Below are 27,738 nucleotides of genomic sequence, written 5' to 3'. Positions count from 1 at the left end.
AGATGAGGCTCCAATACTTTGGCCATCTCATGAGAAGAGAAGACTCCCTTGAAAAGACCCTGATGTTGGGAAAGTGTGAAGGCAAGAGGAGAAAGGGGACGACCGAGGATGAGATGGTTGGACAGGGTCACCGAAGCAACCAACATGAATTTGACCCAACTCTGGGAGGCAGTGGAAGGCAGGAGGGCCTGGCGTGCTCTGGTCTGTGGGGTCACGAAGAGTCGGACACGACTGAATGACTGAACAACAACAATATGAAACCTTCCATTGCTGGATTCTTCCATGCTTCTGTGAGTCTGAGCAGCTGGCCTTGTTATTAATTGGGGGCCTTCTGAGGTTTGAAGAAGTCTCTAAAAACTTACTTATTTTGGCAGGCTTTCTAAAATCATGGTATTCCTAATAGCTCTGCTTGAGTGTATGTTTAACATCTACAGCTACCCAACCAATTTTAATTTTTAAATAAACTTTCATCCATTGTTTAATCTGAATCGTATGTGTTATAGTTGTTTTAGGGTTGGGCACTGCCAAGAGGCCAATAAATGAATAAGTAAATAAAGAAGTTTTAATTTGTAAACTGCTCAAAGTAAGGCTTTCACTAAAGAGGTGGTACATAAATGAAATGAGTAAAGAAATAAACATTTCTTACTATGATTTATCTGTTTTACTTATTTCATTCATATCCCATACTTCTCTCACTGAAAAGACTCAAACACTCCCAAAGAATAAGACATTAATATTAAAATGCAATTAAATATTCCTAAAACTCCACTAGTTAAAAAAAAATTCAACAAATTTAAAACACATGACAATAATAATAATTTTTAAAATGGCATCTTCTGTCAAAATTTCAATTATGGTATGCTTACTTACATGTTAGTATCATAGTGTGTAATTTTTGATTGATTGATTGATTGATTTTACTTTCAGCAGCTGCCTTGGAAGAAATCTGGGATATCAGTGGCATGGCATGAAATGAATCATCACACTGGGTTTCTGATCAGATATGATGGAAATCCTTCTCCCACTTGATAGACCTATGATAATACAGATGTTATGTCTGTATTCATCCCGTATTCACCGCATAACAATAGATTTATGTAAGGCAGAGACGCTGGAGAGAGTTGAAAAGATGGAATGGACCAACACGGAAGTAGGCTATCCCAATGACCTTCTTCTTGCTTCTGGATCACTGATGGTGTTTCCTCTCCCCTCTCTGTTTTCGACTTCACCTACGCCGCACGATTTTGTCAGGCAGCTTCTCCTGCGCCTTAATGTCTTTTTGCAGTATTACGAATAGTCAGCAGAGGGAGGCAAACTACCACTCAATCAAGCTTAGGTGGGTTTTAGTTTTTGTTTTTTTCTGCTTAGGAATCACATTCCAAAGCTCAGCTCTTTGAGGTGTCAAACAAATATCACAGAGGCATTATAGATGCATGCATTCACATTTTTTTTTTAAAAAAAAGGAAACGAGGGACTGCTCACAAGCTATTAAAAACAAAAATACATGTAAGCAAGCAAACTTGTAGAAACAAAAAGGGCCAGTCCTGGATATGGAAACAGGCATTTACAAATGAGCAAATACCTAATTTTCATGCAGTAGTACAAAGTGTTTGCACATAAAGAAGGAGGAAGAGGAAAGAGTGGTATCCCAATAAGGCATCTGAGGTCTAATCTCTTGGGAATTAACTCTGAAGTTCATTTCACCAGGTTTCATGGCTAAAACCCCATAGCACTAGAATTATAGACCAGGTGAAATTTACTTTGGGCACGTTTTTAATGTGAACTGATTTAATTCATACTTCCCAATCTAATACAATTAAATGGCCATCTATTGTCTTCCAGGTTTCACACCTGTCTGAATTTTATGAAGTTCTCCTATGATGAACAACAGTGGTTTTTTTTTTTTTCCAAAGGCATACATTACAGAGAATAATGTATGGAAAATTAATGCAGCAAAAGCAACTGGGTGCAAAATGATGCACACCATTATGGGAGTAAAAAAAATTGCAAAGATTATTATTATTATTAGAGAAAATCACAGGAAGAAATGTGAAGGAATACCGAACTCACACACATGAATTTTTGCATGTTTTTTTAAAAAATTGAAACCGATTGGATGAAATAAAGTTGTGCTTTGAAACGATACAAAAAAGGAGAAAGAAACCTAAGTAAAATTTCAGTTTTAAACTTAGCTTTTTCCTTCACTTGCTTTATATTTAGTCCCAATTTCATCTTCGTAATCCAGTACGGGGCACTGCCCAAAGGAAGTGAGACAGAGAAGCACTGAACACATATTCGAACACATAAACGAACCACCAAATCAGTGGTTCATGCCCATCTCAAGCACAAAATAATTCCTATTCATGACACCTTGGGACTAACTAAATACAATTAAAAATGATTTTTTTTCCTCCTTTCATTTTTTCATTACTATAATCTATTCAGCTCCAAAAAAGAGCACAGATTCCTTCTCTGGATAGGCTGGCAACCCGTCACAATGGCTACACAAAAGCAGAAGCATTTTTATTTGGGTTGTTCGATCTTGGCTAGTCTTGCATTAAGTGGGTTTGCATGACAGATAACCCTCAGGTGAAAGAGACCAGCTGAGGTCGGCTAAATCCAAACTTTATTGACCGAAGCAGGAATAAGCTATCGCAGTGGCTTCTTATCTCCCAGAACTTCTGCAATACTCCTATTTATCCACAGCTAAAGGTTTCTCCGGCACCTGTCAGACGGGGAGTTGGAAAAATTCACAAGGTATAACAGGTCAAAACTATCGAAGGAATTATTTCAGGGGGTACCAAAGCAAAGAGGTGAAAGTCAGCAGCATGTTAAAAAAATCAAAGTTATTATAGTTAACATTTTCCTGTGTTTCCCGTAAGTTATTTTGCTATACCTACATTTACCATTTGACTTTCAAAAATAACAAAACCACAAATTTGCTTTCAATAAGCCTTGCCAGATACTGATATTTCTCTCTTTCGAAGGCTTAAAGGAACAGATTAGCAGCAAAGGTGGTCTCCCTCCCACGCACAGACACACACCTCCTACCCCCCCCCCCCGGCCTAAGAGTAGTAAAAAGTGATAGAGAAGAATTTTGTTTGGCTTCTACAGAAATTTCCAGAATCTGAACATTCCTTTATATTGCAAATGGAGATGAACACGTTGCTTCTGAAACTGAGTGGGAAATCTGCCGCCTCACAACAAGGATAATTGTTAAAGTTTTCTCGCTTGCCCTGTAAGGATAAATCAAGTCCGAACTTAGTTAGAACTAAGGAAAAACATCCTTAATTGTGGAGGTAAGGGTCCCGTTCGGCCAGGGATGCGGAAACAGGACGCATCTTCTCCGTCTTTGTACAGAGGAGAAGTTCCCCCTTGCATTTTAATTTTTACTAATTCCTAGGACAGAAGGTCAGCGATGGAAGTTGCCCAGAAGCAATTATTGATAAGGGACAAGATATCACACACCTGAAGGTCAAACTCCTTTCTCATTTTTAAGATGTCAATCATGCCCATCCTTCTAGATTGCCGTGAGAAATCTGGTGGGAAATTATCCTCATCCCAATTTTTTTTTTCCTGCCGTTTAGAACGGACATCCTCTATCAAGTTTCAATTTTGTCTCAGATAATTAAATAACTGGTTGCCTCAGCCATCCAGGTAAATTCCTGCTTCCCTCTTCGGGCACGGTGTGGGGGAAAATGCCCCAGTGCTTCGTTTTAGGGTGTGGACTTTTGAGAATGGTACGGATATACAAGTGTGAGAGTGGATGGCTGTGTCTGTTGCTAGTACGATGGGGGCATTCTTTCCTTCCCCCCCCCATCTTTCCTGTCCTTCTACAAGCAGACAAAGATCTTTCCCTATAGGCAAGCTTTTCCTTGGGTCCTTCTTTAAGGAAAAAAGGTGAAGCAAAATATTTTAAATAGATAAAGTAATCAATGAATGAGTGAGTGAGTGAATAAATAAATCAAAATAAATAGATCAATCATCCACATAACAATCTACTACCTCATATCCTAGTGGTAGCAAACCTGTAGCCTGGAATAGGTATCGTCTTGGCAGATCATCTTCTCCCACCCAGATCTACCCAAATCACCCGACATAGCCAGCAGGGGAGGCTAAGGGGTCTGACGCCGAGAGAGGTCCGGAAGGAAAAAACAAGAAACCGGGCCTTCTCGGTGGTGGCCCCTCGGCTGTGGAACACCCTCCCAACTTAAATACATCTGGCACCCTCGCTGGGTGTTTTTAAAAGCCAGTTAAAAACTTGGTTATTCAAGCACCTCCAGTCAACTAAGTCTCTCTTATTTTTCCTTTCTTATGTTATTCCATCCTGGTAATCCTTCCTTAAATTAACTGTTCTAATTGAAACTGCAATTGTAATTTTTATGATTATATATATATATATATTTATACTGATCTGTTTTATTTTGTAAGCCGCCCCGAGTAGACATGGTCTAGAGGGGCGGGGTAAAAATCCAATCAATCAATCAATCAATCAATCAATCAATAGTATCAGAGTTTTTGCAACCTATACTTGCTTTGTTTAAAAAAAATCTTCTTTTGATGGAACACAGAAAAAATTCTTATGGCAAACAACTTTTCAAAATACGAAAATCAAAATTAAAAATTAGGAGATTAGATCAAGCATCACTGGAAAATCAGAACAAGCATGCATATCAGGCAAAAGACAGGCTTATTCACAAAAGCATCTCTGATTACTTTTGCTGTTCAGGGATAGAAACAAAAAAAAACAGTTGCTTTGAAATCGGGAAGAAAGGAAGAACCAACATGAACCAGATAATAATCCATATTATTCAGCCCAAATGATGACAGACCAAAGTTGCATAAATTGCTAGAGGCTTTATCTTCATACGAGAGATGACAATAGAATACCCACCAGGGCGGTTAGTGGCCAGCAGACTGAGAACACCAAGAAACTTTCTTATTATTCCGTTTCTGCAAACAACTGATTTATATCAATTTTTGTTAGCTAAGAAACGATTCCTTTAAAACTAAAGTCTCAATAGCTTCATTCTCACAGAAGTCCAGACTCAAAGGGTTGTTTGTCTATCACCAAATCCATTAGCTTTTCCCCCTTTTAAAGAAAGTTCTGTACATAATTCAACCATCTCTGAGCAAACCCATAAAGAGCGAACTGTTTAAATAAAACAAGGCTCTTATCAGTTCCGATGGAGGAATATCAGTTGCACGCAATAAGCACTGAGATAATGACTGTCGCTTTATTTATCCCTGCTTTCAAAAGTCTTAAGCCCATTCTTTCAAACTAATATGCTAACCAAAGCTCAGTTACTATATCCATTGATTGATTTAAAATACGTTTTACCCAACTTTCTCCTTGAACGGGATCCGAAGAGGTTTCCATCATGAAAGTGGCCACTTCAGCGGTGGCTCTACCTCTGGAGGTGAGCCAGGACCCTTCCCTCCTAATATTTAGGAAGCAAATAAAAACACTGCTTTCCACACATATCCTCCCTTTATAACACTTTGTGGGTTTTTTTAGTCTTATTTGCTGTGATTGTATTTCGTACTCTGTATTTTTTTTCCCGTTGTCTGCCATCTTGGGTTTTAGGAGTGCTGTCCTCATTTCACATTTTCATATTCTGTGGGTTGGGTCGTTGTTTCCTTTTATGGTTATCTTTATTATTGGAAACTAGACATGGGATATTCATATTTGTACCCCCGGGAATATGACTACAAATATCCACACCACATGGGCCTGGGGAAACCAGACCCTCTCCCCTGATCTGGCAGGTCCACCCACTGCTCACCATTCAGTATCTCCCTGCCTCCCTGTGCAGCCGATCACTCTGGTGAAGAGGTGGGATGATGAGTCAACCTGTTCGGCTGTCGTGCAGTTGGCTGTGTCGGGAGGTGGGGAAGCTGCTTCCATGATTGACGTGATGACGCAGACTACGGCTGTGTGCACCGCACTGTGCGGGTCTGGTTTACCCAAGCCCTGTGGTGTGGATGTTCCTATTTGTATCCCCAAGGATACAAATACAGTGGTGCCTCGCTTAACAACAATAATCCATTCCAGGAAAATTGGCGTTAAGCAAAAACATCGTAAAGTGAAATTACCCCATTGAAACAATGAAAACCGTTCAATGCGTTCCAATGGGGTAAAAACTCACCGTCCAGCAAAGATCCTCCATACGGTGGCCATTTTTGCTGCTGTACAGCGATTGTATTGCAATTGTGATCGCAAATAGATCATCATAAAGTGAATTCATCGCAATGTGGGGCAATCGTAAAGCGGGGCACAACTATACAAATATCCCGTGTCTATTGGAAACCACCCAGAATAGATACATGCCGCTAGATGGTGCCAAATAATGTAGATAGATTAGATACAGCATTTAAAAGCTACAAACTTTTACAATACAGAAACACTTTGTAAAAAACCAAATAAATACCCACACTAAAAAGAGTAAACTGAAACATCAAAAACTTGTTTAAAAGCAACAAGGCACAATAATCCATACAAAAGGATTCATCACTTCATTCTGTCACCGAGGGAAAGCCTGCCTGAAGGGAAAGGTCTTTGTCTGCTTGTGGAAAGAATCGTGCCCTCGAGTTCCCCAATCAAAAACAGGAAACGAACAAATAAACAAAAACAGAAAGTGTATAAGCACTTTAGTGTGAATAAATATATAGATGTTTTTCACAGCTGCATTACCTTAGAAGATTTATTTACAAAAAAAAAGGGGCTATACCCTATGACAAATTCATGAAAAAAGTATCAAACTTAAGGAGAATTTAAATTTCAGATGACAGAAATTCTCACCGTTTAGGTTGATGCAAACCTACCATTGGGAAAACGTGAAACGTAGAGGAAACAAAACTGACATATTTGCCAACCCCCACTTCCTCACATCAAGAAGTCCAACAGCCAAGCCAAATTACCCTTGGCCTTTTTTTATCGGTCTACCTGGATTTGCTTTTGACAAAGTTTCGGTGTTGTCACAACAACCTCTTTTCACTGAGTTGTGGAATTCTCTCCTCCTTTCCCTTTTGGTATTACAGTGGTGCCCCGCATAGTGATGATAATCTGTTCCGGATAAATCATCGCTATCCAGAAACGTCACTATATGGGGCAAAAAAACCCCATAGGAACGCATTAAGCGCACTGTGTGTTCCTATGGGGACAAAATTCACCGCTAAGCGGAAATCCTCAATCTGGCCGCCATTTTCGCCACCTCAGTAAGCGAGGAATCGGTGTGAAAACGCTGTGGGCAGCCATTTTCTTGATGCAGTGGCCATTTTGGAACCGCCGATCAGCTGTTTCCCAAACATCGCAATGCGATGTTTTACCTATTAAAACATCGCAATGCAATCACAAAAATGATCGCAAAATCCACATCGCTATGTGGATTCGTCGTTAAACGGTGCACTCGTTAAGCGAGGCACCACTGTATTTGTAGAGTCATGCAAGCCAGATGTCCATCGAAGTCAGGAGCAACTAATTTCTCACTCTATCTGGAGACTTGGGTAATCAAGGACCTGGAGTCATTTCTGTCCAGGAGATGTCATTTTACAAAGCAAGTGTGGCACAGTTAAGGCTACTGTTCTCTTTGCTCCAGAGGGAAGAGAGTTCCGCAAGAGGTAGCGCTCTTATTTGAAAAAACAAAACAAAAGAAAACAGAAATATACTAGTAGTCATTTGCAGAACAGTTATCTATTCAGATAACGCTTGCACCTCCAATTCTATAAAGTTTTATAAAAGAGCCAACAATTTTTGTTTTGCTTTGTTTTCCAGGGCGAAACTGCTTTTAATAAGTTCAAAATAACTGTCACAGAAGCTTTCATCTAAAGGTGAGTTTTGGAAGGATAGCTAGGCACTCGTGCCTGGTGGAAGATTCCCCTTCTCCAACCTTAGACTCGGACATTTACGGGAACTGGATTTTCCTCCCTATCTTCATCTCATATAAAAGAAAATATCTATGTGAAAACCCAAATAAAAGTACATGAAGCCATCACGTCAAAAAGCAATCTTTGTCCGCAGCGCTGCTAGAATGTGCCATTGCATCTCTTAATTAAATCGATAGGGGGAAAAGAACTACAATAAGAAAACACATCGGGCACTTTCAGATTGAAATAAAATGATCCATTTTCTTACATCCTGAGATTGTGGTCTCTTCTCCACAACTGGATTTGCTGGATGTCACTGGTCCCTTTGGTTTTGCTTTCTTTTCAGAAAACCAGGAAGGTAAGAAATAATGACGGTGATCTAGTTATAATAGCTGTTTGATAAAAGCAATCACCAGAATTAGATGTTGGAAACTACATAATATCAGCCAGCCTCTGGTAGTTATCAGATAATTTAAACTTCACATGGAAGTGGAGATATTTTCTACCTAGCACTCCTTTTGGTGAGTTGGCCAGGAGAAAAGACCTGCACGGCAACAATGACAGGCGTACTGCATTGTTAAATGTCCGAACACGGAACCGTAATTAAATTAACTGATAATCATCTTACGTCTATCCAAAACTCTAATTTAATGCTCCCCGCAATGTAACGAAGTTCAGTAAAACGGAGAAGGAAAATACTGGAGAAATAACAGAAACAAGATTACATTAATTGCAAAACACACAAGATAAGAAAGCCGGCTTCGTATTTTGCAAAACAGTGTATTTCGGGAGGCTGTTAAAAGAGCGGCTGCACGTTGGGGGCAGACCCACTGTGAACTTACTTTCACTAGGTTGCTTGCAATAGGAAACTGGCCACATGAAATCTAGGATGGAGACAAGAAATGCCTGACCCACTGAGGATCCATACTTTACAATGGACTGTACTGAGCCTTTTCCCAGAACTGATCATGCTGTCTAGTGGATTCTGGCACCTGTAGCCCAAGAAGTAGATTTTGTCCCATGCCTGCTGATTGCTCAACACTTACGGCTGGTCAAAGCCAGACAGCTGAAATTGACAAGTTTTACATGCTCTCCAAAACCGCAGTTCCAGAAATTAGTGGCCAGCCTCGGAGGTGGTTTCTGAGTGCAGCTGCTTTACTAATGGTGACAAGGTAAAGCTAACAGGGAGTATTGCTCTGACGACCAGGCGTGGAGAGAAAGCCAAGGTCCTGGAACGTTTATCAAGCTAGTCCAGTTCAGAAGATTTCTGCTTCCCCTGAGAATTTTAGTGGAACTAATAGAACGATACTCCCCTGCTCAGGTCATTCAATAATAATAAACCTTTATTGGCATACAGGTCAGGTCATTCAAGAAGGTAATCAAAAGCATTTCCATTCCAAAACACCCAGACCGAAGCGACATTGACACTGATCCAAATAAATTTTGTTGAATTCCAACAGAAGATAACGCATGAAATTCACAGAGACGGTGGTAGCTTGCAGAAGCAGAACAAAGAGCAAATAGGTTCATGAGCACTAGTTGAACCAGACCTAGGCAAAGTGCGGCCCGAGGGCCACATACGGCCCGCGAGTCGCTCCTGTCCGGCCCATGGACAGTTTTGAATATCAAAACCATTTATAGGTTTTTGTCTAAAGTTGATCAGTTGCTTATCTTTAACATACCGCAGAAAAAACCTATTTAGTATTTGCGACGATTAACAAGTTAAAAATAAAAACAATTATAACATCACTGTTTCGTTTTATTTTGAAGCAAAGTTGGTTCGGCCCCTGAACACAGTTCAGATTTTAGAAATAGAAATTAATTGCCCACCGCTGATAAACACGCCACCCAATAGCCCCTCAATGGAGAGAGACAGAGGAAGGGAGGAAAGGAGAGAGGGGGAGGGAGATCAATCCCATTTGTGCTTTAGTAATGGATCCCCATCTCAAGAAGGGCTAGATCCCACTCACAGCTCCTTCCAACTCTCCCATTCTATGCCTATGTTTTGTGTGACTTCCTGACAGGTGAGTGTATACAAGAGTGCCACTTGATGAGCAGAAACAGAAGCAAGAGCGCCTGTCTGTTGCAGGACACAACATATTTGCTGTGAAACAGCCGGAGAGGAGACAGCAAGACTTTGCCACTCAGCCACTGCAACAACGCACACAGCCCAGGTGTAGAAAAGATGCGCGTCGTAATCAATCTCTGTTGGAATTCCACCTAGGTTGAAGCCGGCTGGTTCAAAGCTTGGACTCATGAAGCTATCAGAATTGACCTACAAGACTGACTAATTTCAGGCTTCAGTTGGCATCACACCCCCTTGTTATTGTGTTCTGGATATCATTTTCTGTTCACCAGCATGCACGCACACACACAGCCCTGCAAATACATGTAGAGAAGCCCCAACAGCTGGTGTTATGTCAACATTTGAAAGTCAACCTAACAAATAATGTGTCCTTGGAAGAAGGCTGGCAGGTGGGGGGTGGAGGGAGGGAGACAGAGTTCTGCTTTGCTGTATCTCCTTGGCTGCCCGAGCAATTTTCTACCTAAACACTGTGGCACTCCCTAGTAACTCATTGGTCATGGATTTTATTCTGCAAGAGCCCCATGTAGCAACCTTATCTTCTCATTTTCATTCCATGCACTTTCCCCTATTATGTGTTCAATATTTCACCGGAGTCTCATATTCCCATCTCGCTGCTATAGTCTACTAGCCTGGAACATAGTTCACTCTTTATCTCAAATGTAATGGAAAAGTAAAATAACAAAAAGAGAGGGCTGCAGCCATTTTGCCGGGCTCTTGTGCGCACATGTTCCTCTCTGCTACAGCGGCCGCACAATAGAAGACATGTTCCTAGATAATTAATACCCTTTTAGAACTGGGTCTCTAGCTGTTAAGGAGGCTTTTTGAATAATGAAATCAATGCCGTCCCTAAAATGAGAGAACGTTTTATCGTTCGCTGTGGATCGCTTTCCAGAGAGAGGGCCAACGAGGCACTGTACATCAGGACAGAAGGATGCTGAGAGATGTCCCATTGACACCTAGTTTTCATGAGCCAGGTGTCCACATCTACTCTTTCCATAAAAAACTGCAATCCTATACATGTCTACACAAGAGTAAGTCCAGCTAGTTTCTGAATGAGTGATTCTCGGGGTGTATATGTCATGTCAACCTAGCACTGCAACCATCTAAATGTCTACTCAGAAATTATACAATAGGACCCTCTTATCTGCAGAATCAGTATCTGATGATTCATTTATTTGCTTCCTGAAAATAATAATAAAAAAACCTCAGAAATACATATTTATATGTATTTCCAGGGTGTATTTACCAGAACTGGCAACTAGAGGGAACTATAAAACCATGCAATGTATAACGTTCAACTGGTGGAATGTAGAACTGATCTCTCACGGATACTGCAGTCCTACTGTACGTGCGTGTGTACTTGTGATTCTGCATGTGTCAAGATTCAGGTTGGGCAGGAGATGGGGTCCAACAGCCTCTGAGGAGCCTCAGTTTCCCCACAAACCCAGTACAGGGTGAGGCATCTTCTATCCTGCCTTTCTCCCTAGAAGGACCTAGGAGAGCTTGTTGAATTAAAACAGTATTTAAAGGCTAAATCCATTATGTATACAAATATTTAAAAATAATTAAAATGAGTATCATATTAAAACAGCAACTAAGATGAATATTAAAACATCTCTGAAACCACAGAGCACAACCATCCGTTTAAAAAACAAACCCCACTCAGGCAGCCAGGTAGTGAGGGAAAGCCTGCCTGAAGAGAAAGGTCTTTGTGGCAGGAGAGCCAAGATGGGGCCAGGCTGGCCTCCAGTGGGAGGGAGTTCCAAAGACTGGGAGCAGTCACAGAGGAGACCCTCTCCTGTGTTCCCCAACCAATACCCACACATGTAGTAGTCTTAGGTCTGGAAACAACTAAAACAAACTTTTCTTGAAATAGAAAAAGTTCCAAAGCTCAGCGCTCCAGAATGTCCTCGATCTTTGCCCGAGCATATTTATCTACTGGTGCAATTGGAGTCCAAAGGGTAGTACAGTATTATGTTGTCATTTTGTTTTTTTGTTTTGTTTTTCTGGAAAAAGGAATCAAAGAGGGAGGGGTGCAAAGTAAGAAGCAGAAAGGTCGATCCATTGTTTTGGTGACCTATTGCTCAGCATTGTATAGCACTGTACCTTTTGAGTAGCGTATTTTAAAAAAAATAAAATAAATGACTGAAATGCCTAAGGGGAAGTCATGGGATATGCATGCGATAAGTAAATATAAATTAAAAGATGACTGCTATGTAACTATCATTTGGGGAAAATGCATGTCACACCTTTTCCTAAAAGAAATACAAATCCACGCCTGCCAGTTGTTAGTATTGATTTTTTATGGATACAACAAAGAAGCAAATGTTATCCAGACACTGAGTTTTTAACACCAAGTGGCAAATGGACACCCTTGGAAACCCAGTGCTTGCATATTGGTATGAAATGAGCTGGCGAAATTTGCTTAAAGATGAATAAAACATAGTGATATGTGGGGGGAAAATATGTAGAAATGGAAAAGGTTTTATATCTAAAGCCAGACTTCTCCTCTATAGTGCCGATTTCACATAACACATCCCAGCTTCCATTTAATTCATCGGCGCCTCTCATTAAAATCTCATTTATCCACAACTCCCCTAGTGAGATCTAGGCAGTGAATATCTTTAAAATTACACGCTACTAGTACACCTCTGCAACACAGAGCTAAGTGGAGGTTGGTGAGTCTGTTCAGGACTCGTTGTCCTCTTCAGGGACCACCGTTCGGTGGCAGAATACATGACCTGAATTCAGAAGATTGCAGGTCCAAATCCCAAACCCTTTCACTTAAAAGGAAAAAATAAAATAGGTAGGGATAGCTGATACAGCCTGTTTCCAGTCCATGTTCATTTCGCATACATTCCATATTATCTCTGCATTTTAAAAAACCAGTTATGGTGACCATTTCTATTTAACCACATATGTGTTCTCACTGTAGATATTAGGCCAACTCCATAGCTTGTCGAAGTACAATTTCTAAACATATTTCAAACTAAACCCATACATAGCTTTTCCTGAACACAATCTGCATGAAAGTGTTATTGTCATGTCCTGTTTGGGTTGTTCTTATTAATATGCATTTTTGTTATTAAGGGACACGGTGGCGCTATGGGTTAAGCCGCAGAAGCCTCTGTGCTGCGAGGTCAGAAGACCTGCAGTCGTAAGATCGAATCCACGCGATGGAGGGAGCTCCTGTTGCTTGTCCCGGCTCCTGCCAACCTAGCCATTCGAAAGCATGCAAAAATGCAGGTTGATAAATAGGTACCACCTCGGTGGGAAAGTAAAACGGCACTCCCTAGTCATGCTGGCCACGTGGCCACGGAAACTGTCTAGACAAACACTGGCTCTACGGCTTGGAAACGGGGATGAGCACCGTGCCCTAGAGTCGGACACGACTAGACTCAATTTCCAGTTTACTTAAGCTGCTACTGTACAACCATAGCTTGCACATATACAGGCTCTCTTATTTACACTCAAAAGAGCTAATATTCCAGCTAAGAAACCACACAAACAAAGTCACTAATAAAAAAAAACCCTAAAGGAATTTTAAGATAATCTTTATCTTGGTAAGTAAGACCTCAGCAGTTCTTGCAGAATTTTCACCGTGGCCTGTTTCCATGTTCTACTGTTACTAGAAGAAGAAGAAGAAGAAAAACACTTATGTATCACTAATTCACAACCCTGCTGTTTGTGTTAATCAGGTCCTGACAGAAACTGTCAAGAAGCTTTCGTTTATTTTAAAAGATATTAGGAATTATACATGCTAAATTACAGTCAGATGGCAAAATTCTGGGCAGTGTGGCAATTAAAATAAGAAAATAACGGACAAACCGTTCCCCATACTGGAAGCAAAAGGGAGATTCGTTGCATACTGGCACCGAGGATTTAAACCTGACCCTGCAGGTAATATTATTTCGCTTGAGATTACTGTTCCTTGGCGGGGTTTTTTTTCTTTCTTTCTTTCTTTCTTTCTTTCTTTCTTTCTTTCTTTCTTTCTTTCTTCCTTTCTTCCTTTCTTTTTTGGTCCTTCTTTATTGCTTTTAAATGGCTGACCTATGGTAGTAATATAAATGCATTTGATTTGATAACACTAATAAAATTTCACCATGGACTATACCGAGCGGAACCCTACTGAACTCAGGGTTGACTTCTGACTCTCTAAATGCAAACTCTGAAACATGGAGAGCTTTAACAAAAGATTTCAGCAATGCAATCATGACAACAACAACTGGCTTTGCTTCTGGACACCACAGTGGAGAATCAAACTTCCAAGCTCTGACTCCACAGCCAGATATGTAACTCAGCGAGTCATGCTTTCACTGGGCCACCAGAAGTCAGAGGCAACTTGGAGGCACGTAACAAGCCACACTTGGACTTTGGTGGGAAGCAGCAGTTTGTGCGTTGTGTGGTGTCTAAGCGGCTTAATTATTCTACCAGATGTATTCTTATTCCTTGCCTAAACAGCTGTACCAGCTATTAACTAGCTGCTATACCAGGTTCAAGGGATGTGGTGGCGCTGCAGGCTACACCGCAGAAGCCTCTGTGCTGCAAGGTCAGATGACCTGCTGTCATAAGATCGAATCCACGCGGCAGAGTGAGCACCCGTCACTTGTCCCAGCTCCTCGCCAACCTAGCAGTTCGAAAGCATGCAAAATGCAAAAATGCGAGTAGATACAGTAAACAGGCACCACCTCGGTGGGAAGATAAATGGCATTCTGTGTCTAGTCATGTTGGCCACGTGACCACGGGGGATTGTCTGCGGACAAACGCTGGCTCTATGGGTTGGAAACGGAGATGAGCACCGCCACCTAGAGTCAGACACGACTGAGCAAATTATCAAGGGGAACCTTTACCAGGTTCAAGATTTGGGCTTGGTCAGGCCATTTACTCCTCAGGTCACCTTCATCCATATCAATCATTCCAGTCTGTACACAATAGGCATAGGTGAAAACTTAACATCCTGGAGCTTAGCTCGATTGTTGTGGTTGCAGAAGAGACAGGACTTCTCTGTTTTATCATCCACAGAGTGGAACAATCATCCTGTTTAGTTCCTACCATCAGCTACATATTTTTAATATATATTTTGCTGATTATTTCCCTGGTTTGTAAAGTTGCAAAACAATGGTGAAGAAATCTGAGAAAGGGATTGGTTTATTGACCTCACATTGTTTCAATATTTCCAGTGACATTAATTTTGTTGTATCTTGTTTTGATCATAAGCCACTTGAAGCAGTTTTACAATGTTTTCAAATAAAGTTAGTAAATACAAATTTAATTTTGGTAAAGTTGAGGCTTTTAACAACAGACACGCACATCTTGCTTGTTTTCCTTCTTTTTTTAAAAAAAAAATAAACGTTCTTGTTGATATAGCTGCTGTTTCCATCATTAATCCTTGTTTTCTTTTCTTCTTAACTTAGCATAATGGAGCATTTTATATGGCTTCTTATGAAATATTACCACTAATGCGATCCAAGATTTACATTTGCATTATTATTTGAAATAGTCTTGTTTGCATATTTTGAGCAAACATGAAAATTGCAAAAAGCCAGCAGGTACACCTGAGCTGATAAGTACACAGGGGGAGAAGTGATGTTTTTGGCAAATTTCCCCCTGCTCAAATAAGCCAATATGATTGTTGTCGCCCGAAATGTGTTTGTACTTGAAATTATTTAAGTCATAAGCTCTTAATCTTTAGCATATTGAGCCTCCTAACACCAGAGTGAGCGGCATAAGCTGATATGAGATCTGAGCTTCCCTGAGTTGGCAGAGCATGGAAAGATTGATCAAAAGCAATGGCCGACAGAGATCCCTGTTGTCTGACTGGGACCAACACTGCAGTGTTTCAGGGAAGGGGCTTGTTCAGCCCTACCTGTGCATTCAGGGGACTAAATGTGAGCCCTTCACTGTGTCATTCATACAACTCTTTATTATGGACACCAATTCCGGCTTCTTTCCATTTCATGTGCAAAAAATGATGGGTGTCTTCTATACATGGGAGCTTTGTATTCCTTTCCTAGGGGAGATGAATATGAAGCCCACCAGCACAGGTATCCCGGTGGTCCTTCACCACCCACAGAACCAGCCCGGTCCACTTACCTGGCTCTTCAGCATCGGCATGCAGCAGCTGAGTGGAGAGATTTGTCTTCCTGCCTCCTTGTAGGAGTGGGTGGCTGCAAAGAGAGGCCGCCCAGCACCAGGACTACATCCATAATTGGCATGATGTTGCTGGGTGCATGCACACACTGAAGAGCCCGGTAAGTAGACCAGGCTGGTTTGGAGGGGGGGGGGCAAAGAAGGACCATGGGGACACGTGTGATGGCAGGCTTCGTGTTCATCTCCCTGGGAGACAAATGCAAAGTTCCCATGTCTAGAGTGCTTTCACCTTCATAAGAACAGCTTTGTGCAAAGGACAGAAATCTTGAAGCTAAATTATGGTAGTTGATGTATGTCACCCTGGTGTTCTTGAACATTCAAAGGACTGGACGGGTTTCTGGCTTTTTTTAAACCGAACAGCCCAGTCCTTTCAGGGCACACGAGCTTTGCTTCACAAAATGAAAGACAGCTAGTTTTGTGCAGAGACATTTTAACTCTCAATGGGCTATGTCTTGAATTGGCTTAGTGTGAGATAAACAGTTAAGATTTATTCCCCCGTACAAAAAACAGGATGAAAACTCTATGGGAGAGGGACAGGTAGATCTGTTGTTTTTGGTAAGCTCTGATCCCCCCCTCCCGTTTAAATGCCAAAAACCCAATCAACCTCTGGTTCGTAGAGCATCCCTAACATCCCAGAGGAAGCTCATGGTTTAACCAGAGAGGGCATGCCACCTGCAAGGGGGGGCTTACTCCCTACTTGTTCATACTATGGGCTCCTGGCAATGCAATCTGAGATTTTTTTTAACCTGGGGAGGGGGGGAGTCTGAGATTAAATCTGAGCATGCAATGATAATTTTTATTTATTTATTTATTTATTTATTTATTTATTTATTTATTTATTTATTTATTTATTTATTTATTTATTTATTTATTTAATTTGATTGATACCCCGCCTCTCTGGACCACCGGACCACTCTAGATAGCAAACTTTTATAAACTCAGAGGAGATACCCAGATGAGTTTGGGAAAGCTTCTTACTGATTGTCTGGTTTCATTCTGGGATCAACCCTTTGTGGGGATAATGCCAGCTATGATGAATCATAAAATCTGTTCTTTATCTGGGAAGTCTATAAATACCTACAGGACTCCAGGTGGAAACAGGTCTCCTTACCAGGTTCTGACAAAGCACATTTTCTATCACTGTATTGTATGCAATGAGTCTTCCTGGATAGCTTCATAGCTTAGGCTGAGCCAGAGTTGGGAGTTCGATTCCCCATTGTGCATCTTTGATGGTCCACGGGGTCCCTTCCAGGTCTGTAGTTCTAAGATCATTATTATGAACTGCTGGATAGCTCAGTGGGTTAAGGAATCCAACAACAGAGTCAAAGTTTGGGAGTTCAATCCCCCACAATGTCTCCTTGACATGATCCAGAGGGGTTCCTTTCCGCTCTGCAGTTCTAAGCTTCGCATTATATTATTATCATTAATGGTCCTTATGACCCCGCACCAGTTTAGAGACTAAATTAGCGATGTTGTGTTTGGGGGCAAGTAAACAACTTTGATGCCTTCAGTGTTGAACCCATGGGGTTCTGGCTGGCCAGAGGCACTGTATGTCCTGAATATTTATTGGAATATTTATTTATTGAAAAATAATCTGTGTATAAACCAAACCATGCTGTTCAGAGCCATGAAATTCAAGGGGGAAGTGTAATGCTTCTCTCTCTCTTGGCACTGTCAGGAATTCAGACAGAAAGCAAAGAGGAAGATTCCAATAAAAGCTGCAGAGGCATGTTTGGGAAAGAAAAACACATAGGGGGGAGTCTCTAAAGGAACCAGACATGAATACATTGTGTTCACCCTGGTGGTTTTGCACCTGACGTTGGAAAAGGGGGGGAAACGTTTGAAACAACACATCAAAAGGTATATGCAAATGCCATGTTAGGTAGATAATCAAAGCCTGAATGTGTTAATTAAATGCAATTTGCATAATTCGTTTTGCATTCTTTTTTCTGGAATTAACTCCGCATGTGGACATTCTGAAACTGAAAATCATAGAAATTCACAGAATAAGTAGGGCCCTTTTGTAAAAGTGGAATTTCTTTCAGATTGCCACTCCTTTGATTTATACCCACGCCAAAATCAGAAGGGCGCTGGAAAGACCACCTTACAGATACAGTGAGCTGTATCACTACTGCCCAACAGCATCGCACATTCATGGCCACCTCAGCCATGGGGAGAAGATGCAAGACTGTGGGGCTTACCATCAAAGGGAGAGGATGCCAAATCCTAACAAGGAGTATCTACCAGCGGCTTATCTGTGGCCCAGTCAAGGAAAGCAGAAAAGTAGAGAATCAGAAAACTGGGCGATTTCTGAGGGTTGGTGGCTAACCAGAAGCCAATGCAAATCCCCAGAAAAACAAACCGGTTCGTGGTTTATTTTTTTCCCCCGGTTCACACTTGAGGGGAGACCTGCCTGCTTGTTCCTCTGCAGCCTCCTCTGCCACCCGCCCTTCCCCTTCACTTCCCCACCTGGTTCTTGCCACCTCCTCCTTTTTCTCTGTGGCCATCCTCATAGGCAGTGAGCCCAGCTCCCCTTGCAAGAGAGAGCCGGCTGCTGCCTCTGTGCCTGTGCCCCCCCCGCCATCAGCTGGGTGGTGGGGGCATGCCCCAGGATGCAGCAGCTGGGACCTAGAAGGGAAGCCCATTGCCTCTGAGGATGGTTTGGTGTGTGTGTGTGACAGCAGAAGCAGGTAGAGAGGTGACAGGAGCAGGAGGAAGAGGGGCGCCCATTTTATCGAAGCAAAATGAAGCCGGGGGGGGCAGGGGGGAGGAAGAGAGTTTGATGCTTCCTTTTGCTTCGCCAAAACAGGTTTTGCTTCACAAACCAGCCTGGATCGTTTTGGTTTTTTCTGATTTTTGGTTTAGTTGGTGCCCATCTCTGCTAAAAAAAAACTCCCTCCTAGGCTGCAAAACTAAATAGCAGCCCCCCCCTTTTCCCCCCCTGATAGATATAGACAGCCTTTGGATTGCATTTGCATCTTCCTGAAGGGCATATCCCGAAACAGACCAAAAACAAAAAAATCGCCCAAGTTTTTTTATAAACAGAATTTAATGTCAAGGCATTATATTAAGTCACTGTAGGAGTGCTATATAGCCAAGGAGGGTAGGAAAGCAGCGCCTGCACGTTTAGCCCGATAGAGAGAAAACATCAATAAAGTCTCTACTCTGCCAAAAGAAAAACAGAAATAGAATAAAATGAAACAAAATCCAGGCCTCTGTCAAGTATTCTCCTAATAAAAACGGGATTTTCTTGTCGGTATGGAGGACTGTTTTGTGAGCCATGCTTCGGAACTTAACAAACACGGTGCCCGTCTCACTTGTGCAACCTCACAAAAAATATATATAGAAGTATGAGGAGGAGAAATTGTTTTTGAGCTAGACGTAGCAAATGGAATATGGTTTTTGTTCAAAAGTGCCTGATTTTTCAACAACACCGACACAGCAGAATAAATCAACTCTATCCTTTATAAGCAGAGCCCAGCAAAGCCAGAAGCACAGAGTCTGTGTGGAAACAGAAGACAAAAATTGCTTGTGACACTGCTTAAATAATCTTCGTTAAGGGCTCGTCTCTAGAACTGGAAATGCAGGACTCACTGCAAACTCCTAATAGCCAGGGCACACATTTTTCAGCCTTCAGTACTTTGAAACTGGAGATGGAGTCTACGTATTAGGGCATGCCTATTTATGCATTTAGTCTGATGGGGCTCAAAAATGCTTGCAATCAAGACAGAAACATTGAGTGGGTCATTCCCTAAAGGTTAGCACCTCGGGGTCTCTTATTTACATTGAGGGATCACTGATCAAAATCTGAGCTCACTTATGTTGTGAATCAGTCTGAATTAAATGGGCTTCACTTCAGCAAAGCTATGCCTTGAGTTTCCAAAAAACACTGACAGCAAGAGGAGAAGGGGACAACTGAGGATGAGATGGCTGGACAGGGTCATCGAAACAACCAACATGAATTTGATCCAACTCCGGGAGGCAGTGGAAGACAGGAGGGCCTGGCGTGCTCTGGCCCATGGAGTCACGAAGAATCGGACACAATTTAACGACTAAACAACAACAAATGCTGAATACTGCAAGATCAAAAGATTTAGCCCAATAGATGCATCACTGTGATATCTTCTGCATGGAGATTGTGTTTAATTTTTGCTTGAAATGGATCCTTCATAGATATGAATATATATATTTTTATGAATATATATGTTTATGAAGGATCCATTTCAAGCAGACGTTAAACCAGTGCCAGCAAGAAGAGGAAGAAAAGAAAAAAGGAGATCACAACGGTGACAAGGTTTTCCACATGACCTTATCAAAGCGGTTTAACTGCAGGGCAAAAGCAGGAGGTGAAGTCTAAAGCCACCAGCACAGCCGCCACTGCAAAATGTCAAACTGAAGACAAATGTTCCTGCTTGGAAATGTTTCCTTCCTAGCTTGACAACTCTAGGCTTTCAACTTTCATTCAGAGAAGAAAAGGATCGGTGAAATGTGCCAAAGCAACAGAAATGCCACCAAAACCTGACACCGTGCTTTAATGTCAGTGCAAGGAAGACGTAGATAAGTGACAATACATCACACCAGGAAGGGGAATGAAGGTGGCAGTAACAATGGTGCTATGAGGTAAGAACCTTTTACCTAGACTGAGGATAAAGGAAGCCATTCCCCTACAAATGGACAAACACAAGAACATTTCCCCCCTCAATCAACACACAATGAGTCCATCTGATTAACTCCTAGGAAATGTTGAACAAATTATATTTGATGTCATTTTTGAAGGAACCAGGTAGAAGGTAAGAATCAACCAGTGTCTTTAAAAGACAGTTTAAAATATGGCCATGGATAGTCAACTCCCTTGCTAATCAATCTATTAATTGGCAATCGTTTGCTAATTGAGTTCTTTAAAACAGTGTCTAAGCCATGTTCCACCACAGAGCACTCTTAGAGGTCAAAGAGAATTTGCTTCAAAAATGAAGTCCTGCAACTTCTTCCAGCATCGTGAATATATGTAGTATCATAAATGTAGATCATAACAGTGTGTATCATGAATGTATATTTTAATCTGGACGAGGTCTTTGAAAAAAATGTTTTAATAGGACTGAATCCAAATCATGTTTCAAACAGAATCAGTGGGATTTACGTTGCTTAATGACCCCTGTGTAGTTGATTCAGTTCCAATTAGATTTAGGTATCGGACTGTAGCTTCTATAATTTTACCGATCAAACTGGAGATTCTGGAAACTCAGGTTACCTCCCTGCCACCCAAATAGCAACAACTTTCTGAAGTTCTGGCTGGGCTGTTTTGATTTATTAGCAGCCCATGTTCAAAAACATCCACAAGAAAAGGTCAATGTTAGAGATGGGCATGAACTGGGAAAACGGGGGTTCGCGATTGTTTGTGGATTGTCGCTCTTCACGAACCACAAACTTTCTGACAAAATGAACCATTTCGTGCAATTTGGGACTTGCAGCAAATCTTCAGTTGAGTCTCTTTCTCCAAGTTTGGAGAACTATTCTCAGCATTGGCAATTTGTATGCAACACTCATGTCCCAAATCCATATCTTCACCAAACATGGACCAACTCTCTTTTCCCTGCTTCCTCCAAGCTGCTGAACAGCACTTTTTGAGTGGGCTACTTTGGGGGGGAGCGCTATAATTTGGACACCCCAAATCCAATCTCCATCAAACATGGAGGGGGTGGGGGGAAGCATCAGCCGAAGACATGCTGTGGGTTTGGTACCCATAACTTGCACAGGGGCTGTTCTGCTGCTCTCAGAAATCCCCAGTCACATGAACCACAAAGATTACAGATTTCCAATACAGTACTGATCATTGTTCAGCATTTCATTCTTTCTGGGCAGTCATACTTCCCCAAAGTCCTCTTAAATGAACCACAAAATACCCTTATTGTTGTTGTTGTTTTTGCTTCACGGTTCATTTTGCGCCCATCTCTAATCAACAAACAGAATTTGCCATAAGCAAGAGATACAGATAGGACTGGAGGAATAAAAATTCTCAATGCATGGTATTCCAACTGAAGTATGTAGAAACAAACTGCTAGGAAGGTTATAGAGATTTCTAGAGTGTTGTGTTTTATCACAGTCCCCACTGAGGTAAAACATCGTCTTTTCTACTTTTATTATTTTTATCTTCTTAGGTCCTGGAATCTATACCCGGCTCACAAGCACTATAGAACTGGAGGTTGTTTTTTTTAAACCACCCCCTCCCATGGACACAGACTATTTTCCAAAGGAGATTTAGAGAATGTTTGGATTATCATTTGTATAATTTATTTTTGAAGTTGCAAGGGGCCAAGTAACATAACTCTATTTATTATAAACACACTGGCCTACCACTGATAAGCATTTAATATTTTCAAATAGGATGGCTGGGAGGTTTAGACCCTTGTAAATAAATAAATAAATCAATGTGGGTTGTAGAGAAATAACATTACCATTTGGCCATGGGCCAAACCGATTAAATTTCCATTTCATCCTACTTCCACTTCAGCGGACAGCAACGCCGACCCAAAACGAGCCCGCCAGTTGATCTAGCAAAAGTTCAAATTTGTGCCTGTTCTCCTCATGTGTTAAGCATGGCTAGGTACCAGTTTTAAAACATTAACCTATCTAAGGAAGTGGAAGCAAAATGACATTTAGGAGGCAAAAAGACTGTTCCAATGAGGAAGCAGTACATTTGAAAGTGCAGGCGCCCATTGCAATAATCTCTATAGCCTTCTTGCCCCGCAAGAGAAAGTCCAAAGATAAAGAAATAAACCACTCCAGGGGTATGGCAAAATAACAGGCACAGTTCTCTTTCCCCTGGCTTTCCAGAATTCCTAGAGTAGCATCCATAATATTAGCAATTTAACCATCAATTCAAAGAGGTTGCGGTGATTTTAGTTTCTTTGTCTACTTTTTGCTGATTCCTTCTTCAGATCTATTTCCCCCCTTTAAAGAGCACCATTTTATCATTTGGTGCCAGCCACCCATTGATCCATTGAACTATTGGATTGCCTAGGGCAAACTGGTTTGGACAGGGTCTTTAAGATAGAGGGGAGTCCATCCTACATATTTGTAAATATTGTTTATTTACAAATATGTAGGAAGGTTCCAAAGTTGAGATCAATTAAGTATTTCAGTGTTTAAAAAGAATTTTCAAAATATTAAAACTAGAAGATAGAGATAATGCTAAAAATGCTATAGAAACAACAGAAACGGGGCAGCCCTATTTTAAGATCCCCTTTACAGCTCAGCAACGTCAGGGCCCTTGAGGCAGTCTCCCCTTTCTTCTTACTCTTTCCAGTTCATTAATTCCTTAATTGAAAATGTTTCTTAAAAACTTGCTGACCAGCAGAGCTCCAGAAATTATAGAGGATAAAAACAACCTGGTGGGTGGGTGGGAGAATGAAAAATAAGCAGAGTTGCAATTTTTAACAGTGAATATTGAGACACTACATAGGATGTTTCAGCAATGCACTGGGAGGTCAATAAAACCTGGCTTCCCTTGGGAAGGAAACTCCACCATCATAGCATTGCAATAAAGAAAACCATATCTTGCAGGCTCACAAATGCTTAGCCTTGAAACTGATTTAGCCTGGGTCTCCCTTCACATAGACAAGACCTCCCAATTGAGGTCTGTCCTTTTTTTAAAAAATGTGCCTCAAAACAGAAAGCTGTGCTCGGTGAGGTAGGAAACCTGGCCACTTACCTCTCAACCAAGGGTCCAAGTTTCCTCAATCTTGCTGGGACGGGCTCCCGTCGTCGCCCAACGTTGTGTTTGTGAAGCTTCCAAGCAGTCAGCAGAACTAAGCTGAGCGGCTTCTTCTCCCTGCTCCACCACTTCACACTGCAGGTGGTGGTGGTGATGGTGGTGGAGAGTTTGCACATTTTAATGTTCCCCCTTCCAAAATAACTGCCCGTCAAACCAGCCAAAGCACTCAGCTCCTAGTCAGCCTGATTCTGACTCAAGGGTAAAAGATAGCAGCTGAACATCAGGGTTGTGCTGTGAAAAAATACTCATTTTAGCATGTTATTCTAGGATATTTAAGCAGTGCTTGATTATACACTGTGTGTCTTTGAGGGAAACTTGTCAAATTGGAGTCAGATGGCATAAACGGCGGGCTCTCTTCAAAGAGTAAATGTGTGTGTGTGTGAAAGACGGGAAATGCATGCATGCACCTGCCTGAGGAATTTTGTTTAAAAAAATAATCAGTCTTTATTCTCACCGGAAAGTTAGCTCACTGCGACTGCTTGAAGAAAATCAAAAAAGTGGCTGGCAGACGTCTCTGAACTACTGGGGAAAAATATATATATATATTCTGAGACAGCAGGTTGATGTGCTAACTCCACAGAAAGTACAAAAGGGGGGGGGGAATCATCAAGGATCAACAAGAGAAACACCCCTTGAAGTCACGCCAGACCATTCAGTAGGCCAACAAGACAAATTAGCAGCCTTATTTCTTTCTCTTTTTTTTTGGGGGGGGGGGGAATGATAATCCCATGACAGCATCATTATCTCTAGACCATATGTTACCTATAGCCGCACTTGCTCCAAAAGCCATTAAATTTATCTTTTCCACAGCGTTAGTCCTTTGCTACCTTAAACATTTGCTGGGCAGAAACAGGTCCTCCCCAGTCCAAGACAAAAGCATGCATGGGGCAGGTTTCCATGGATGTTATTTCCAGAAGGAAAGCTATTTCTTTTCCTCCATCATCTCACTTTTTTCCTTTGCAGAAGTTCTAACAACTGGCTGGGGTTCCCGTCCAAACATCAGCCAGACCTGCCTCGCTGGACTGCAGCCCTTGCCTGGCCTCTCTGGAAAAAAAGATGGCTCCCAACCCAGGTGCCCTTTATTAGCCAGTGAGTTCATTAGCTCTTCCCCCTCTCCACCTGTGAGCCCAATTAAAGAGCATCCCTCAGAGAAACGTAGGCAAAAAAAGGAAAAAAAAGGCTGGCCCTTTCCTTCTCCTTAGTTGCTTATGGAATCAAGTCTCAACAAAATCAATAGGACGTGTTCGTTTTACCTCAGACCATTTAAACAGGAGTTAACGTGGGCTTAGGTTAGCCCTGTGAGAAAGAGGACCGACAGTCGCACTTCCAGGAGTGCAAACTTTCAGCAAGTGTTGCTTCCATTGTAAATGTGGTTGCTTTTTTTTAATTACCATCAAGTTGCTTCCCACGTAGGGTGATCTTCAGAAAGCCCCCTTCTCAACAGCCCTGCTCAACATTTTACAAACTCAAAGCTACGGCTTCCTTTTATTGAGACAACCCTCCCTCCCATTTGGTCTCCCTGCCGCATCGTGGCTTTTTCCAGTGTGTTTAGCTTTGTCATGATGTGCAATGTAAGCTGCCACTGGCAGAAACCTCTGCTTCACACAACTGTTGAAAGGACGGGACAAGGGGAAGCATGCCCATCATCCTTACTCTCATGCGTACAAGCTGTTCCAGATTTCATAACACCCCCATTTTTTTTCCTTACACACAAGGTGTTTTATTTATGTTTTCCCAGAAAAAAGAAACAACACAATAGCATAAAGCAAAATGATATGACTGATATTTTATACTTTCTTTCATGGACATCTACCACTTTTCAGTCTTGTGTGGGTTGCTTGTATCTCCCCTAATTCTATTGACCGACCGACCGACCGACCGACCTTCCTTCCTTCATTTGACTTTTATACTGCCCATCTGGCTGCCAGGGCCACTGTGGGCAGTTTACAACTAGAAAATAGATGAACAATAATATGAAACAATAAACACAATAACAATCAAAATCAAACACCCAATAAACACAAATTAGCACATAAGTAAAAACTAACACTAATTAGGATAATTTAAAGGCAAGATGGGGGAACAGATAGTATAAAACACCGGAACAACCACTGTGTCAAGATGTTAAAATACTCCAGGAAAACTTGTCTGAAAAGCCATGTTTTGAAGGATTGGTTGAAGGTTCTCAGTGAAGGGGCCAGGCAAATTTCAGGGGGAAGATTGTTCCACCGAGAAGGCCCATTTTTTTATTTTTTTATTTTGTTGGTTTTCTCTTTCTGGGCTCCTCTCATAGTCAGTATTCTCAACTGCCCAGCGTGGGAAGATTTGGTAGAACAGACAGATCTCATTGGAAGGAGGTGTTCTGCCAGAAATCAAAGTCCCAAACCATTTAGAGCTTTCTGAGTCAGCAATCATCACCTTGAAGCTGACATGAAACGAACAGGTAGCCAGTGCAAGGTGGCCAGAGTGGGGGAGAAATGTCCGCCAGACCTTTTGATGTGCATGCTTAAAGGGACCTTTAAAGGTTTGAGCGACCTTTGTCTTTGTGTTGTAGGGAGGCAAGGAATATCATTGGACTGCCCAATTCCTCATCAATGTGTCTTTTTGCATAAAATATATAATTCAGTTCAGACAAGGTTGAACAATTTGGAAAGTATTCTCTCCTGCCCTAAGGAAGAGCTGTGTCATCTTTTTACTCCACATATGTCTTCCAGAGATGTACTGTATGCTGAGCAGGCAAACTAGTAACATCTCATTCCTTGACAAACTGATGTGCACTTTGCAGAAAATATGGGTAAACACATAGGAAGACCACCACTGCCAAAATAGTAAACTATGCAGACACTGTATTTACAGAAATGAGATGCACTCATATGGGCAAAGTTTACTTATATATTTCATTCGGGTGGAAAGCTGGAAAAGTGAACAGTCATCATTGTATGAGGCTTGTAGGTGAGACATAAGAGACAGACAAACAAGAAGAAGCAAATTATTTATTTTCATAGACATCTGGCAGCATTTGATTTAGGTAGGTAATTCCTTCTTCACCCCCATAATACCTTTTCCCCTGCCTCTTCTAACAACGTCTACTGCTCAAGCTTAGCAGGGGGCATGAAAGCAAAATCTTGACTGAATGTGCCCAACAGAGGTCCAAGTCTCTTTCTAAAAATGGATGAGGATAGGCGTAGGATGATGCCCATATGGCTAAATCACTAAGGAGGAACATTTCCATATGGTCTGAAACTGAACGAACACTGGAAGTTAAGCTGAATTGTACATGAAACATATCCATGTGGTTTAATGCTGAAAACAGAGCTGAGCGTTGCAAACTTATACAAACAAGGAATGAGAAATTGGTAAAGTTTGGGGATGAAAACTCCTCCATTTTTTATTATGCTTTTTTTAATGGTCGCACCATTGCATTTTGGGGCATTCTGTAGGCAGAGCAGGGTTGGATAGAAGGCACCTATAGTCTCCATCAATTCAAGGCCCCTTCCTGGTAGAATTATAGAATATTGACGCTGGAAGGAGCTTCTAAGGCCGTCTAGTCCAACCCCCTGCTCAATGCAGGAGTAGAAATCAAAGGATCTCTCCCAGGTGGTTGTCTAAGTTTCTCTTGAATGCCTCTAGTTTTGGAGCGCTCGCCACCTCCGGAGGTCATGGATTCCACTGTCGTACTGCTCTAACAGTTAGGAAGTTTTTCCTGATATTCAACCGAAATCTAGCTACCTGTAACTTGAGCCCATTGTTGCGTGTCCTGCACTCTGGGATGATTGAGAACACAAGATTAGTCCTCTCACTTACTCAGTGTTGGTATTTTCCCTCCCATTGAAAACAATGAAGATGAAACTTAAAGTAGAAGAAA

At 41.6% G+C, this 27,738-nt stretch overlaps 1 protein-coding gene and 1 long non-coding RNA gene across 29 annotated transcripts in view; both read right to left on the bottom strand.

Moving 5' to 3' along the window:
* RBFOX1 (RNA binding fox-1 homolog 1) overlaps positions 1–27,738 on the bottom strand; it is a 1,225,669-nt gene that overhangs the window by 622,180 nt on the left and 575,751 nt on the right. The gene's annotated exons all lie outside the window — the stretch shown is intronic.
* On the bottom strand, positions 207–27,467 carry LOC144584712 (uncharacterized). Its single transcript, XR_013539139.1, has 2 exons — positions 23,811–27,467; positions 207–14,002 (listed from the first exon to the last, which is right to left on the bottom strand). It is a non-coding gene; the product is annotated as an uncharacterized LOC144584712 (long non-coding RNA).

Source organism: Pogona vitticeps, chromosome 13 (assembly GCF_051106095.1).
Source record: "Pogona vitticeps strain Pit_001003342236 chromosome 13, PviZW2.1, whole genome shotgun sequence".
NCBI lineage: Eukaryota > Metazoa > Chordata > Lepidosauria > Squamata > Agamidae > Pogona > Pogona vitticeps.
Note: the sequence above shows the minus strand (reverse complement) of the source record. Positions and strands in the feature narration are given on the sequence as shown.